Below are 15990 nucleotides of genomic sequence, written 5' to 3'. Positions count from 1 at the left end.
TAGAACAGGGGAGTGTCTAGCTGAGCGTTTGCTCTTCCTTCGGACACTCATTTTTTGTTTTGCCTTTGTTATTTTCGGAGCAAACCCGGGTGGGGATTAATTCTCTGTTGGGGGTAGGCTTTTCGGTGCCTTTGGCACTTGATGATTTGCCTTTAAAGTGGCCTCGAGCCTGGTACGCTCCAGAAGCTAGGTGAGGCTAGATTCTGAGTAGGCAGGACTGGGGAGAGGTAGTATTTCAGTTAATGGTTGACTTGACACAACACATATTGTTTTGCCTGTTTGTTTTTGTGTTTTTATAAAGGTGTTGTGTGGCCCTTCAGTGGTTAGCTTTTGTTTTGCGGGCCATTTTTAGTCTTCATGGCCACTTTTGATATTTCTGGGTTTACGGCAGAGCCGTCGCTTGCCCTGCTGGATGTTTGTAGGAAGAGGGATCTACATGAGGTGGCAACATATTACGGGATCAGTGTCTCCACTGGGCTACGCAAAGCAGAGCTGAAGGCCGCTCTGGTGTCCGGGTTGTTGGAGAAGGGGGTGGTTGTAATGCAACCCCCGAGCACACCCGGTCCGGCTGGACCAAGTGCAGCGCCTCATGTTCCAAGCCAGGTCGTAGAACCATCAGTGTCTACACCTGTGGGCCAGGGGCTGCCCGAGGGCGGGCCAATAACGCTGCCCCGTTTTGATCCGCTTTCCACCCAGTCATCGGAGGGTTCTAAGCAGGATGCTAGGCTCAAAGTCCGTCTGGCTCGTCTCCAGCTGGAAAAGGAGCAGCTCGAGAGAGAGTTCCAGCTGAAAAGGGAAATAGAGCTTAGGCGTTTGGACGCGGAACTGGCTAGGACTAGGGAGGTCGAGCTAAAGAAGGTGGAGGTGGAGGCGGAGACTAAGGTCAAGATGCGACAGCTGGAACTCCAGCAGGCCTCCTCCCCTCCTGTGGCGGCCTCTCTGTCACAGACAGAGGTGCAGTTTGATGTAGGCAGGAATAGTCGTCTGGTCCCTGTGTTTCGTGACACTGAGGTGGAGGTTTACTTTGAATCATTTGAGCGGATAGCAACAGCCTTGCGTTGGCCGCGGGATGCGTGGGCCATCCTGCTGCAGTGCAAGCTGGTGGGCAAGGCACAGGAGGTTTGTTCCTCGTTGTCCACTGAGTGCAGTTTGGATTACGACAAACTAAAAAGTGCTATCCTGTTAGCCTACGAACTAGTCCCCGAGGCTTATAGGCAGCGATTTCGGGGGTTGAAAAAGGTGCAGGGTCAATCCTTCCTGGATTTCGCGAGGGAAAAAAGTGTCCTCTTTGACCGATGGTGTTCGGCCTATAAAGCTGCAGATGTAGTTTCGGTACGGGAGTTAATTCTCATTGAGGAATTTAAAAACTGCATCTCCGAGCGGATGGCAGTATATCTGAATGAACAGAAAGTCTCCACGTTGCAGCAGGCCGCGACACTGGCTGACGAGTTCGCACTCGTCCATAAAGCCAGTGTCATTAAGCAAGAGCGACGCGACACACTAGCGAAGGCTAGCGGTGCTAGTGGTGAGCATGGCACAAGGGGGGAGGTGCCTGTGCCACGTCCCAGGTCAGACCGGAAATGTTTTTACTGTTTTAAATCTGGCCATTTAATAGCGGACTGTGAGGCCTACAGGCGAAAGCAGCCAGCCTCAACACCACATAAGTCAAAAGGGATGGGGCTGATTAAAACCGCTTCTCCAGTTAACAGACCCCTTAGCACTGAGACTCCTGATGAATGCTTTAAACCCTTCATTTTCAAAGGAGCGGTGTCGCTCTCTGGTGAGCCTAAAGATGAGCGGACTGTGACCATTTTACGTGACACGGGTGGCTCACAGTCCCTCATACTGGCCAGTGCACTTGCCTTTGATGAAAAGACTGCCAGTGGCACTGATGTTATTGTCAGAGGCGTTGGAATGACTTATGTGCCCGCCCCCCTCCATCGAATTTGGGTGCAGAGTGACCTAGTAAGTGGTGTTTTTCCTGTGGCTGTGTGTCCTTGCTTCCCGATTGATGGCGTGGATTTCATAATGGGCAATGACATTGCAGGCGGGAAGGTTTATCCTACCCCAGAGGTCACAAAGACCCCTGGCCCAAGTCCTTTGTCAGATGCTTTAAGCCGGCAGCACCCGGATGTATTTCCTGTAGGTGTTCTTACCCGGTCACACGCCCATCGGCAGGAAGAAGTGGTTGACTTGTCAGAGTCAGTGGTCGGCTCTATTTTGGAAAAGGATGTGATGCCCTCCGAGGAGGAGGCGGGTCCTGATGCCAAGGAACTGGCTCATGAAGTAGTTGAGCCTGCTCCTGAACCTGCAGCCCCTCCTCTCCTCACGCGGGAGGCCCTTATGATCGCTCAGAAAAAGGACCCGTCGTTAGCCAAATGTTTTGCCGCCGTAGATGAGAGTGATGGTCCGACAGGAGACAGGAAGCAGACATTTGTTGTTTGTGATGGATTGTTAATGCGCAGGTGGACCTCAAAGCCAGGGGAGGACTGGAGTGTAGTCCAACAGATAGTGGTCCCGGCTAGTTTGCGTCAGCATGTGCTACAATTGGCCCATGACCATTCATGATCAGGACATTTGGGGATAACTAAAACATATGACCGTATTCTGCAGCACTTCTTCTGGCCGGCAATGAAGACAGATGTTGCAAAGTATTGTAATACTTGTCACACGTGTCAACTGGTGGGCAAACCAAACCAAACTGTGCCCCCCGCCCCACTATGTCCAATACCTGCTGTTGGTGAGCCATTTGAGCACGTTTTGGTCGATTGTGTCGGTCCGTTGCCAAGAACACGGGCAGGTAATCAGTTTTTATTGACCATAATGTGCTTGTCCACGCGGTTCCCCGAAGCAATTCCTCTGCGGAGGATCACCACTGCAAACATTACTAAGGCGCTAATCAAGTTTTTTACCACCTTTGGTCTCCCAAAAACAGTGCAAACGGACCAGGGAACTAATTTCTTATCCCGAGCATTTAAACAGACTTTAACTTCCCTTGGCATTTCTCATTCCGTGTCTAGTGCTTACCACCCAGAGTCGCAGGGTGCACTTGAGCGTTGGCACCAAACACTTAAGGCCATGCTGAAAAAGTACTGCCATGACACGGGCAGAAGTTGGGATGAAGGCGTCCCCTTCGTGCTGTTTGCGATACGCGATGCCAAGCAGGAGTCCTTAGGGGTCAGCCCGGCTACCCTTGTGTTTGGCCACGATGTGCGGGGCCCACTAAAGGTGTTGAAAGAGAAGTTCCTTAGTGGGGGTGTTCCAAAAACTAACGTGGTAGATTTTGTGAAGACGTGTAGGGATCGATGGCAACAAGCTACCTCATTAGCAAAAGAGGCCCTGTGTGCATCCCAGGCAAGCATGAAGAAATGGTATGACAGAAAAGCTGTAAAAAGGCATTTTCAGGCTGGAGACAAAGTCCTAGTGTTGCTACCGGTGCCTGGTTCTGCTCTTTCGGCCCGTTTTGCGGGACCGTATGTTGTAGTGAGGAAGGTGTCCGAGACAGATTATGTCCTCAGTACCCCAGAACGCAGGAGGAAAACCCGCCTGTGTCACATTAACATGTTGAAACCCTACCATGATAGGGAAACTCATGAGACCGTTGCCAGCGCAGCAACCCCCAGTGCTGTCTCTGCTGCCGTGCTGAGCGTAGAGGCAAGTGCCGACGATGATCTGCATATGCTTTCTGAGGGACAACAGTGTGGGCGGTTGGCAAATTCAGCTTACTTAGCCGAGGTAACGGCCCACTTGTCTCATCTGTCCCCTTCACAGTGCAAAGATGTGCTTAGCCTACTGCACTCCTACCCTTCTCTCTTTGGTGATGTGCCCTCGCGTACTAGTGTTTGTGAACATGACATCAATGTTGGTAACGCAACCCCAATCAAACAGCATGCGTACCGCTGCCCCATGGGAAAGCGTGAGGTGATGAAGAAGGAAGTCAGTTATTTAGTAGAGAACGGTTTGGCACAACCGAGCCACAGCCCTTGGAGCTCCCCGTGTTTGCTTGCGCCTAAGTCTGATGGCACCCCACGTTTCTGCACCGACTACCGGAAGGTAAATGCAGTGACCGTCTCTGACTCTTTTCCACTTCCTCGTATGGAGGATTGCATTGACAACATTGGTCCTGCCAAATACATCTCCAAACTAGACCTTCTTAAAGGGTATTGGCAGGTGCCTCTGACCCCCAGAGCCTCTGACATTTCTGCATTTGTCACACCCGACCATTTCATGCAGTACACCGTGATGGCGTTTGGCATGAAAAATGCTCCGGCCACCTTTCAGCGTTTAATGCAGCTGGTGTTGGGGGATGTGCCTCGGTGTAATGTGTACTTGGATGATGTAGTGATATACACGGACACGTGGGAAGAGCATGTGGCCATCCTACAAGCAGTGTTTCAGCGATTGGCCGATGCCTCGTTAACTCTAAATCTCGCTAAGTGCGAGTTTGCCAAAGCGACAGTCACGTATCTGGGAAAGCAGGTGGGTTTCGGGCGGGTTCGCCCGGTGGAGGCAAAAGTCGAGGCTATCTTCAGCTACCCGGCCCCAGCCACTGGAGCATCACATGACAACAGTAACTTTATACAAAGCTGTTAATTTAATGTTAGTTTACCTAAATCTCTACATGGCTGTATATGGTTTACTTAAAACAATATTTTATGTAGCGTATATGAGATTAAAAAATACATTTACAATTATAATAATATATTGTACCTGTTTTTTCACACAGTTGATAAATAAATACAAAGGAGATAAAGGAAAGGAAAATAGAACATGCTGGAGTAAGCACCATCATCCTGGACACAACACTGGAAACACAGGAGTCAGAGCAAGGACTGGAATCAGTGAAGTCTGTACAAAAAAGAAGAGTAAACTGTATCTTTAAAATTTTAAACTCATCAAAGTGTAAATCTGTAAAGAACAGTTCTTTAAACAATTTTTTTCTGACCTTATATTAAACACTAAAATAAATTTGGGTTGCTATTTACTAAAGACTTGACTTTCTCAAGATAAAATTCTAAATATTCTTCTTGGGCATAGCATTCATTTATGTTATGTCTTTATAGCTACAGCCTGTGTCTTATGAAACCATAACCAGAATGTGGTGTTGCAGGCTCTATCATATGTTTAATTTTCTGTATTATAATCATTACAATGCTTCAGTCAATTAAAAAAGAAGTAAACACTGTAAAACGAATGAATCCAGAATTTAATTTTTGTTTAATTGTTCTACTGCCAGCATTGAACATCACTATATATGACAGATGATATATGACAGCCTATATGATAGTTTCAATAGCAAAACTAACTGTTTACGAATTATCATAACAAAGTAGAAAGTAAAGTACCCTGGGTTTTTCTACATTTTATAATAATTCACTGAAGAAAACTTCAAACTGTGAATTTTGGGTGAACCTTTCATATAACCTTGCAGGATAGGTGGTTTTTCAAAAGAAGTTGTACAGTATGAAGGTTCTCATTTTCACCTACATTCTGATACCAGGCTCATCTTTTAGACACAAAGATGAGGGCTTTTTATAGATATGGTTGATATTATAGAGACCCAGAATGTGCTGTAACAGCATCTAACTTGTTTTAAAAAAGTAAAATGAATGAATAAATAAAATGAATATTTAGTAACGGCCACATCACTGACTTGATTTCAGTTTAGAATGCAGTTTGCTTACAGACAAAAGCTTAAGACAGCTGCATTTGAGGCCTAGCAAAGCATTCTGAGGGACACCATAAAGTATACATTTGAAATTAGCATTTTATTTATGACTACATTTGTCCAAAGATAACTGTATAAAAACAGAATCTTTTTTGTTTCATTTCAAATCTATTCTTGTGGCATGCAAGTTATGCATCATAATCGTTTATCTACTATCCATTAAACCATCAAACTGTCCATTATAAAATACATAATAATGTAGGATCATCTTTTTTTTTTTCTTTTTTTTACTGTGGTTAGTTTTTCAGAGGGCTAAAAAACAGTGCACAGATAATGCAAGACTCACCAGAATCCTTATGAAGCAGGATCTTTGTTGTGATATTACTATATGTGCGCACACGTTCTTGGATAATTTTTTCTTCATCCTTAACCTTGAGCTGTTCAGTTCCACAGTAGTAAAGGCCTTCATCAGTCTCAGTGATGTTTGTGATCAGCAGGTCATAAGATTGAGAGAACTTGTTCTTTATCAGATGAAAATCAGGAAATGGATTCGGGAGATGAAAGTTAGCAGACTCATAATCTGAGTGTGAGACATGATATCTCCGATCACGCTGGGTTCTTAATACCAGGGAAGGCTGCTTCTCATGAGAACAATTCCTGTACCACACTATGTATACTCCAACTGATGATTTACAATCACAGTAGATAGTGATGTTTTCTCCTGGTCTGACTCTCATCTCTATCACCGATGCATTTCTCAGATCTTGACTGAAAGATAATGCTCCTGGAAGACACAAACAAAAAATTTTTAAAAGTATGTTCACATACGCACAGTTCGTTCTTAAAATGGGACCAAAATTAATATCATCAAAATGTTTAGATTACCAAAATTTACCTAAAAGAACAACCAGAAATGCATGCACCCCGTCCATGTCTAATGACGATAACCTGGAGTTAGAAAACAGCAACACTTCCTATTAACAGATGTCATGACCCATGATGTCATGACCCATGGGTCATGGAAAAAAATGCATGCATTTTTTTCCATTAAAGGAAATGTAAGTTGTGATTGGCCTGCTGAATGGAACATTTCTTCGTGGTTGTTCTCTATAGGTGCAACACCAAGTGATGTTATGATGGTAACAGTGAAAGATAATTTTCCAAAAATAAAGAAAGAAAGAAAGAAAGAAAGAAAGAAAAACAACAAAACACACACGCTTCAAAATAAAATTAATAAGCCTTACACTTTATTGAAAACTTTTATTAAAATCAATTTATACATGCATTTTAGATATTTATACATACCTATATTTTCTGGTCATGCACAGATATTATTTAACCATGTTATATAACAATGGAATCTGAAGAAGTTGCCCTCTATTGGGTTATAAATAAGGGTAATTGGTTCCATTTAGGTGTGATATCAGTGTTAAAATTTGGCAGCAATAATGCCCAGTGCATAAACCTATAAATGATAATATTCATACGAGACAGGAATATCAGGGGACTATGGGCAGTGTAAATAACTTGGGTGAAGCCCAAACCAAAATACCCTTCAAAACACTGCACTAATGCCGAGGTTTCTTGATGATGCTGTAAATCACGTGGTGTAGATTACATTGCTTTGAATAATACTACATGGATGATCAATCCTCTGTCATTCTGCAGCACGAGACAGAGCCTGTATGATGATCAACCTTGACTTTAAAGATACAAGGAAAATGATTACAGTTTGTTTCAAATCTCGTTTCTTGGAAAAATAAAAAAGGCAATCTTGAAAGTGCTGTCAAAAAATTCTTCCTAATATTATTGGTGTCTGAATTGTACAGACTGTCAAAAAAGAAGAAGAAGTACAAACTCATGTACACATTATATGTTCATCACCAAATCCCTATTTTACCATTTTCTATTACATTTGCTTATTCTATAAGACTGGACTCTCACACACATCACATCACCACACGCACTCTGGTTTTTCTTCATGCACACTTCCTATAATTTATAATCTCTTTCTGCTAGTTGCACATTTTTACTGTAAATTTCTAAGTCTGTAAATTTTGTAATAACCTATAAATTGTAAATACTGTAAAACCACTGTCATTTAATGGTCGGGCATTGCACAGCTACAAGCATTTCACCTCATGTCATACTGTGTACGGTTGTGTGTGTGACAAATAAAATTTGAATTTGAATTTGAATTTTTATTCAAGTATAACTTCAGGTAAAACCAGTGGCTGCAGATCTGCTAACTTCTGGCTTGTGTATGCTTTAGTTTGATGTGTTTTCTGAGAATATATAAATGAAATATGAAATGAATATAAAAAATGAAAAAATGAAAATAAAAGAAATCACACTCTTCACTTATTTACTGGTTTAACAGTCTGCAGGTTCATGCGTGCAGTTAACTGAGGGGCTGTTTATCATTGTGGGTTTCCTGTGACTTTCACAGAACAGGGGTTGTTGTTAATGTTGGGTTTACTGTCAGTTTTATATTGTTTTAGACTGTGTGGCTAGGTTGTCCCCAAAAGTGAAAGTCCTTTCACAAAAATACATTCTAATCCTATTAGTTTCTGAATTTCCTTGAACAAAAATGAATAAAACCACTGTTATTCAGTGGACATGTCTAAGTCTAAGACTTAGACATGTCCACTACTGGACCTAATATTTTCTGTAACAGTGCAGTTAGGGAAAACCTGTCAGGTTTCTTCCCTCCGGGGGTGATATTTTGTGATTTAATAATCAGCTCTCTTAAAGCAGGCCTGCAAGATTGGAAGTAAATGCGCTATAAAGTATTTAATTGAGAGCAAATACAAGGTGAGCTTCTCCAGATTACAATGGGCTTTGGAGGAAGTTACCTACCTGGGACACTGACCATATTAGATGGTAGGTCCTGTGTCTAAAAGGATTGTAGCGATTCAATCCATCCCAAAATCATAGGGAATTGTTTTATTTTGTCTTATAATGACATAATATTGCTGTTAATGGATACTCAAATTAGTGCGCAGGTTTCCACTATCAGAAATGCTTGATATAAATGCATGTGACTGCATGGTGACTGGAATGATGATGTGAACTAAGTGTGACTGACTTGGAATTGAGATTAAAAACTGTAACTATTTTAGGATTAGTCACATCTAATGCCTAATCCACCCCAAACAGTGAAAAAAGGGTGGATGTATGTGTGTGTTTTATTTGCTTGTTTTTGCAGGAGCAGGAGGATGACAGAGACCAGAGGAAGGGGAGACTTGTAGGTTCACATGAGTGTGTGTGGGCCCTGCAGACTTAACCTTTTAGATAGCACTTTTCTGTGTTACTGATTTTTTTGTGAAGGAAACTGTGATTTTACTGGCTGCTTGTTGGTTATGGTATCACATTGTATTGTTGGGAAATGTTAAATGCTACATGGAGGAGAATGTGTGTACAATGTGAAAATATACTGTGTTGAAACCAGTGTCACTCCTTTCACAGCAGCAGTTTGTTAACTTCATGATATATGGCAGCACCTCTGGAATCTGTTTATCTAGGCCCAACCTGCAAGGATACACCACTGGCTAATGTTTTTTTTTTTTCCTTTCTACGGGCTTTGGCATCACGCAGGCAGACATGAGTGAAATGAAGCAGGTTGTGCAGTGATTACAGAACATGTTGTTGGGCTCATTATGATATCATTATTCATTTTAAGGTGTTGAACCCATAGTGTTTAAAACAAGTGAGTGACATAACTTAAGAAAAGTCACTGGTTAAAGTAGTTTTGAATAAACACTTGGGATAATCCATGATTTGGGCAAATTATGGCAACAATAGTGTTTTAATGATCTAGGGAAAAATTGAACAACACAAACTTGTGTCTGTACTGCTGGCTGCCTTATTACTCTTATAACCTACAGTTGTTTACAAATGTGAAGCTCATATTAACTCACATTTTGCTTTGTTTTCTAGGTAATAGTGCAGGCTCCAGGCAGAGCTAGGAGTTAGACTTAACATGGAAATTATGATGATTTCATTTTCTAACACAGGTTTACAGGTCCGGAGTGAAGCTACTCTGGAGGAGAAGCCCTGATATTGCCTGAGAAATGGTCTAACTAACCTTTTCTTTTGTTATTCTCCTAGTTCCGATGAGTTGACTCATGGGAGAGACCATGTGTCAAAAGGCAGGATTCCAGGTTTAACATGAAACAATGTTTTCTATATTTTCCATGATGATTTTTCCATGGCCCTTTTACTGTGATTTGTGGGATTAACAGTTCATTTACAGGTATTAAACCTCTACATGGGGCACAGACATGTTCAGATAAGGTTTTGATGACCTATAAGTATCGTTCACTAAACTGAAAGGAAAATGTGGAAATTGACTGATATGTTTTCCCAATGGTTAAAAGTTTTTCCTTCTAGTAAGGAGATACAGGTGCAGTAGCCAGAGTATTGCTGGAAGAAATCATCCCAAGGGTGGAATCTCATGAGAAATCTTAAGAGACTCAGCGAGAAGCAGGGACCATCCCCGGCATAGGTGACAGCCCAGGCAGCGGTTGAGGTCAAGGGTCGTGCTGTTTGGGGCCCTACTAGTCATCATGAGAAGATTCCAGAACCACAGCAATAACCATAAAGCTGCGTTAGAACGAGAGAGTGAGGGGTGAAAATAGCGCCCTCCTCCAACAAGTGCGTGCCAAGCTCCAACTCAGCAACGTGCAGAGCAGACTCTGTGTCACCCAAGAGGGATCAGCAAATTAATGCAGATGACTCCTGATTAAACAGTCAGGCAGTTTTTGCCTGAAAAGGTTCCGTGTTTTTGGGTTAAAGTGGTCGTTGGTGTGATGTTTCTAATCATCTTATAAATGATATGCATTTCCATGAATCTCTGATCACCACAAACTCTTTTAGAGGCCTGAGCCTGAGTAAAAGTGACTGTAGTAATTATAGCATGCAAGTTTTACAGCAACTTGAGCACATTTTGTAGGAGAAGAGAGAGTAAATAAATCTGATTAATATCTGATCTTTGTTTTTTTTTTGGTTTTTTTTGTTCAATAATCAGTGTGACCTGTGTATACACGCACAATCTTTATTAAAAGAGATAACATTGGTGTTTCTGTCATGTACTAACTGTTAGATTTAATTGTACAAGGCTTGTTAGATGCTGCCTGAGAGCCCTGTATACCAAGGAACGAGTTCAGCATACCCAGGATATCTTTCTGGTATCTTAAATCACTGACCCTAACACTGGGACCAGGGTAAATGGTCACACGAAGCTCGTTATCAGCTCTCTAAGTTAACCCACTGTTAGGTTGAAATTGTTAAATGTTGCCATTATTGTACTTAAATTTGTAAGCCTTGCCTTAAACTGCATGATCAAAGACATTCTTTGTTTCTATTGTCCTCCCCAGCTTGTTGAATGGTGAGGGGGGCTATAGTGTAACTGTAGGCACATCCTATGTGAGGGTTCTGCTTTCTTATTTAGTGAGGATGTTTTACTTCCTGCTCTTTATCTCCTCACCTGTGTTTGTATATGGTAAACCGTTAGAGGAAGCTAAGCCATATACAGGGGTGAGGGGAGATGATGCCTTTGTGATCACCAGGGAGTCACGCACACAGAGATGCACTCACTCACGTGCACACACACACACACACACACACACACACACACACACACACACACTCAGTGCCTTAGTTTTATGATGCACCATAGGGGGGTTTTACAATGGGTGTTTGTGAAACTGTGTGTCACAGAATAAAAGGCTGCAGGGGAGGCTGGTTCTTTGGAGTGGTCTGAGACCGAGGGCAGAGGGGCTGCTCTGAGATCCTCCCCTTGCTATAGCATGTGAAAACCGGTTGAGCTGTTCTGTCTTGCTTTCTTCATGGGTGATAAGTCTGAACTAGCGGGCCTGCTGAAGCGCAAACCCAACACCCACGGTTTCCCAGCACAGGCACAAAGTGTTGGCAGTATCAAACTAATCTATGAGTGATCCGCGAATCTAATTCTTGGGTCATATCCATGTTCTTCCACAGAAAATGATGCTTATTAGTAGAGACTAAGCAGCAGATTAGAATGAAGTATAATAACATTTATACATTTAGTAAATCACCAAATGAATACACGCAGATTCCCGTGACAATGCAATACACTGTTTGATCTTCATTCAGGAATTTAAGTACAGCAGGCTTCACACGCTGCTCATATAAAACATATTCCCCCATCATATCACCACTGAAAACATGCTGTAAATAAAAGACTGCGTGAAAACCTGGAGCTTCCTGCTGATTTATTATTGAAATGATCAAACCTGCTCCAACAGTTTGAGTTTTTATTCTCTCAGCTGCAAACTCTCTGCTTTTTAAAGGTTTGATGTTAAAATATGTTAAAATAATTCCAACATCCTTATACCAGAATACCCATGAAGCAGGATCTTTATTATTATGTTACTATATGTGCATGCATGCACAGGAGTAATTTTTGTCTCATCTTTAACTTCGGACCGTTCAGTTCCACAGAAGTAGAGGCCCTGATCAGAGTCAGTGATCTTTGCGATTAGCAGGTCCTAAGACTGAGAGACATTGTTCTTCACCAAAAGAAAATTAGGAATTGGATTCAGAAGGTGAGTGAAAACACGGTCATCATTTAAATGTTGGCCATGAGTCCAATCAAGCCAGGTTTTCAGTACAAGGGAAAGCTGCTTATCATGAGAATAATTTCTGTATCACACTATGTAGACTCCAATTGATGATTTGCAGTCACAGTAGAGAATAATGTTTTCTCCTGGTCTTACTCCAGTCTTACTCAATCACTGCTTGTTTAGTCAAATCTTGACTTGAAGATAAAGCTCCTAGAATAAACAAACACAAAAATGTATGTTTATATGTGGTCAGCTGTATAATTCAACCGGTGTATATTAATGTATTAGTTCATTGTGAAAATGCAATCATATATCAATAAATATATAAAATATCAGAGAAATGAACAACTAGAAAAACCTGGAGCCCATCCATGTTTAACAATGATATGGAGAAAATCGGTCTTACAAATGGCAGTTTGACCCATGCCCCACCCAGTTTTCCTTGAAAGGGAATGTGCATTGTGACATAGCGGCCAGGTGAAAGGAACATTTTCTCTGTGGTTGTTTTGATTAGGTGCAGAGCTAAGCAATGTTTCAGAACTGACGTTAAAGATAACTAAGAGTAACCACAGTGCAAATTCAAATTCTGGCACCTCAGACTGCATCAAATATATTTTCAAGTGCATTTTTCTGCTTTGTTAAAAACCATTACAGACAGACAGTATGTATTCTGTTCCATATACATCACAAGACAGTGAGACCTTCAAGTTGTTTGATGTTTGCTCTTTTTTCCCCTCTTTTTATTGTAGTTCGCAGCTATTGTGGTGGACCACTGGAGGGCTCCACTCACACCCAGTTCTCAGAAAGTGTTATTGCTGTGTTTTGGAGGGAAAAGTATTCAGTTGTGCTGCCTGCTGCCTTGCGCTTTTTCGGCCCTGGGACACGGGCCCTGCCAGCGTGCAGTAGCGGCCGCGACCGCTGGCGACAAAGAAAAACTGCTCTTCATAGAAGACTCGCGCTCCGGGAGATGTTTCCTGGTCAACTCCAGCTCCCAGAAGAGCCTCCTTCCCCCGACCAGCTCCGACAGTTTAGCAGCGGGCTGCGGACCGCAGCTTATTGCAGCTAATGGCTCTCCCATCGCGACGTTCGGGGAAAGGTTGGTGACTGTTTGTTTTCATGGTCGGGATTTCCAGTGGAACTTTGTTGTTGCCGCTAGCTCTGTGCCTATTTTGGGCGCCGATTTTCTTTGTGCCCACGGACTGCTGGTCGATGTCGCTAACAGACGCTGAATCGATGCCCTGTCCTTTTCTTCAATACCCTGTTTCTTCAAGCCCCTGAATCGGGCTAATTTAGTGACTTCAGGGAATGTTTTTCAGAGTTTGCTCTTGGAGTTCCCTTCACTGACTGTTCCTAATTTCTCGAACACGGCAACGAAGCACGGGGTTGAACATTATATCCCGACGGTTGGTCCCCCAGTGTTCACGCGCGTGCCACCTCGACCCCACGAAACTCTCCGTCGCTCGGGAAGAGTTTGCCGCTATGGAGCGCTCGAATAGTGCTTGGGCCTCTCCGCTACACATGGTGCCCAAATCAGATGGTCGGTGGCGGCCGTGTGGGGATTTTTGCCATTTGAATAATGTCACGGAAAACGACCGTTACCCCATTCCACACATCCAGGATTCTTCTGCCCACCTCGCCGGGACCTCGATTTTTTCTAAAATTTACTTTACCGCTTTACCGCGTACGTCGATCATAAACCTTTGACGTTTGCGATGTCCAAGGTCTCTGACCTGTGGAGCGCGTGCCAGCAGTGCCAGTTGGCAGCCATTTCCGAGTTTACAACAGACATTCAGCACGTGGCTGGTAAGCAGTGTTGGGCAAGTTACTTTGAAAAAGTAATTAATTACAGTTACTAGTTACTTCTTCAAAAAAGTAACTGAGTTACAATATTCTAAAAGTAATTAATTACTTGAAAAGTAACTATTGCGTTACTTTAAAAAAAAACTCTGGGATCTAGGGTATAATTGGCCATTTTTAACTACTTTTGATTTTCGCTCTACATTTCACCTTTAAAAACTATTTACTTTGCCTTGTTTGGTATCATCCTTTTCAGCACAACCTCACGTGTCTGAATTTACAGTTGTGTTTTCATTTTGACATGCTGTATTAACACAATTGATATAAAATCAGACAAAAAACATAAAATACAAGTAGAAAAAGTTATATTTTTTACTGTAACAACCGCAAACATGTTTATTGAATCATATTTAATAACTTTAAATGTAAATATAAATTGTCAATTTTAAAATCATATGCACAAGTTTTGCAAACAACAAAGTTATTTGCAGCCATTGACCTTTTACCCCTTTTTTTAATAACCATTTCAAACTATTGACATAACAATCGGTGTTCTGCATTCAATAAGATGCCACACAAATTATTTGTGCCACTCCAAATATTTCTGTCCACTACAAAGGAGAACATCACAGTCTGATACCTGCAGGTCTGACAGCAGCAGGTGTATCACTCCTGTTTCTACCTGGAGACAGCAGTCGCCTCATTGTTCTGACACACAACACAAAACTATCCACAACACTACACACTAACTACACAAGACAACACATTAACTACACACTCCAAACACGCTAAACGTCACAAATCTCTCACATCTCAAAACTCCCTGTCCTGGGTCCTTTTGACCCAGCGTTTTGTGTTTTCTATTGTGATTTTAGTTCTGTTCTTCCTCTGTTTAGTGCTTATTCGGTTCTGCCCATGTATTCCTGTGTTAAGTCCGCGTTTCTTAGTCTGTGTCCTTGCATGTGTAAGTTCCTGTTTTATTGTGAAGGTCTGTGTCTTGTGTCAGTGTGTTCTGTTTACGTTTCCCCTGCCTCGTCAGCTGTGATGTCTTCCAGGTGTGTTCCCCTCCTGTTTCCCATCCCCTGATTTCTGGCATGTGTGTTACCTCGTCCTCGTTGCTGGTTCGTCTGCGTTATTCCCCTCTGTCATTCTGTGTCTGTTCCTCCGTCTTCCTGGTCATTCTCCCTGCAAGGTACCCTCGTTCGTGTTCTGGTTTTGTGTTACGTTTTAGTTTTCCCAGTTTAGAGTGTTTTCGGTTCTGCTTCTCGCCACCCTTTCTTTTGTGTTGTACTTCACCCTTTTTAAATAAAGCTCACTCACTACTACGCAGTCTGCATCTTGGGTCCGTTACTAATCCACACACGGCCTGCCTCGGCACCCCGTGACACTCCCTCTCTCTGTTTATGCTCTCTCTCTCTCTCTCTCTCCCTAAAACTTCCCCCTCTTCATCATATTTAAACATTTAAACAAATTTAAAGTGAAACAACTAGGGATGGGTATTGATAAGATTTTCACGATTCCGATTCCATTTTCGATTCTGTTTAACGATTCGATTCTTTATCGATTCTCTAATCGATTCCTTTTTTTAAAAAAAAGGAGAACACTAAGGTCGATTAGCTTAGAACTTTGTTTTATATCTTCTCTTTGAACAAGATAGAAATTTAGGAGTAACATGGCCTTACAAACCCCACAGTGAGATCTTAAGAGATCCAGCCTATGGCTCTTCAATGGGGTGTCACAGGGTCCCCGGGGAAAAAATTGTAAATGTAAAATAATAAAATAAATATTCTTCTGTAGCAATAACAAAGTATAACATAAATTATTCTGTAGCAATTACACAAGAATATCCAGTAATCTCCCTGCCTACAATTAAACACATTCACTTACCGAAAATCGGGGGCATCTGCTGTGGCAAATGCC

The sequence above is a fragment of the Pelmatolapia mariae genome, linkage group LG6, assembly GCF_036321145.2.
Source record: "Pelmatolapia mariae isolate MD_Pm_ZW linkage group LG6, Pm_UMD_F_2, whole genome shotgun sequence".
Classification (NCBI taxonomy): domain Eukaryota; kingdom Metazoa; phylum Chordata; class Actinopteri; order Cichliformes; family Cichlidae; genus Pelmatolapia; species Pelmatolapia mariae.
This window is presented reverse-complemented; position numbering follows the sequence as displayed.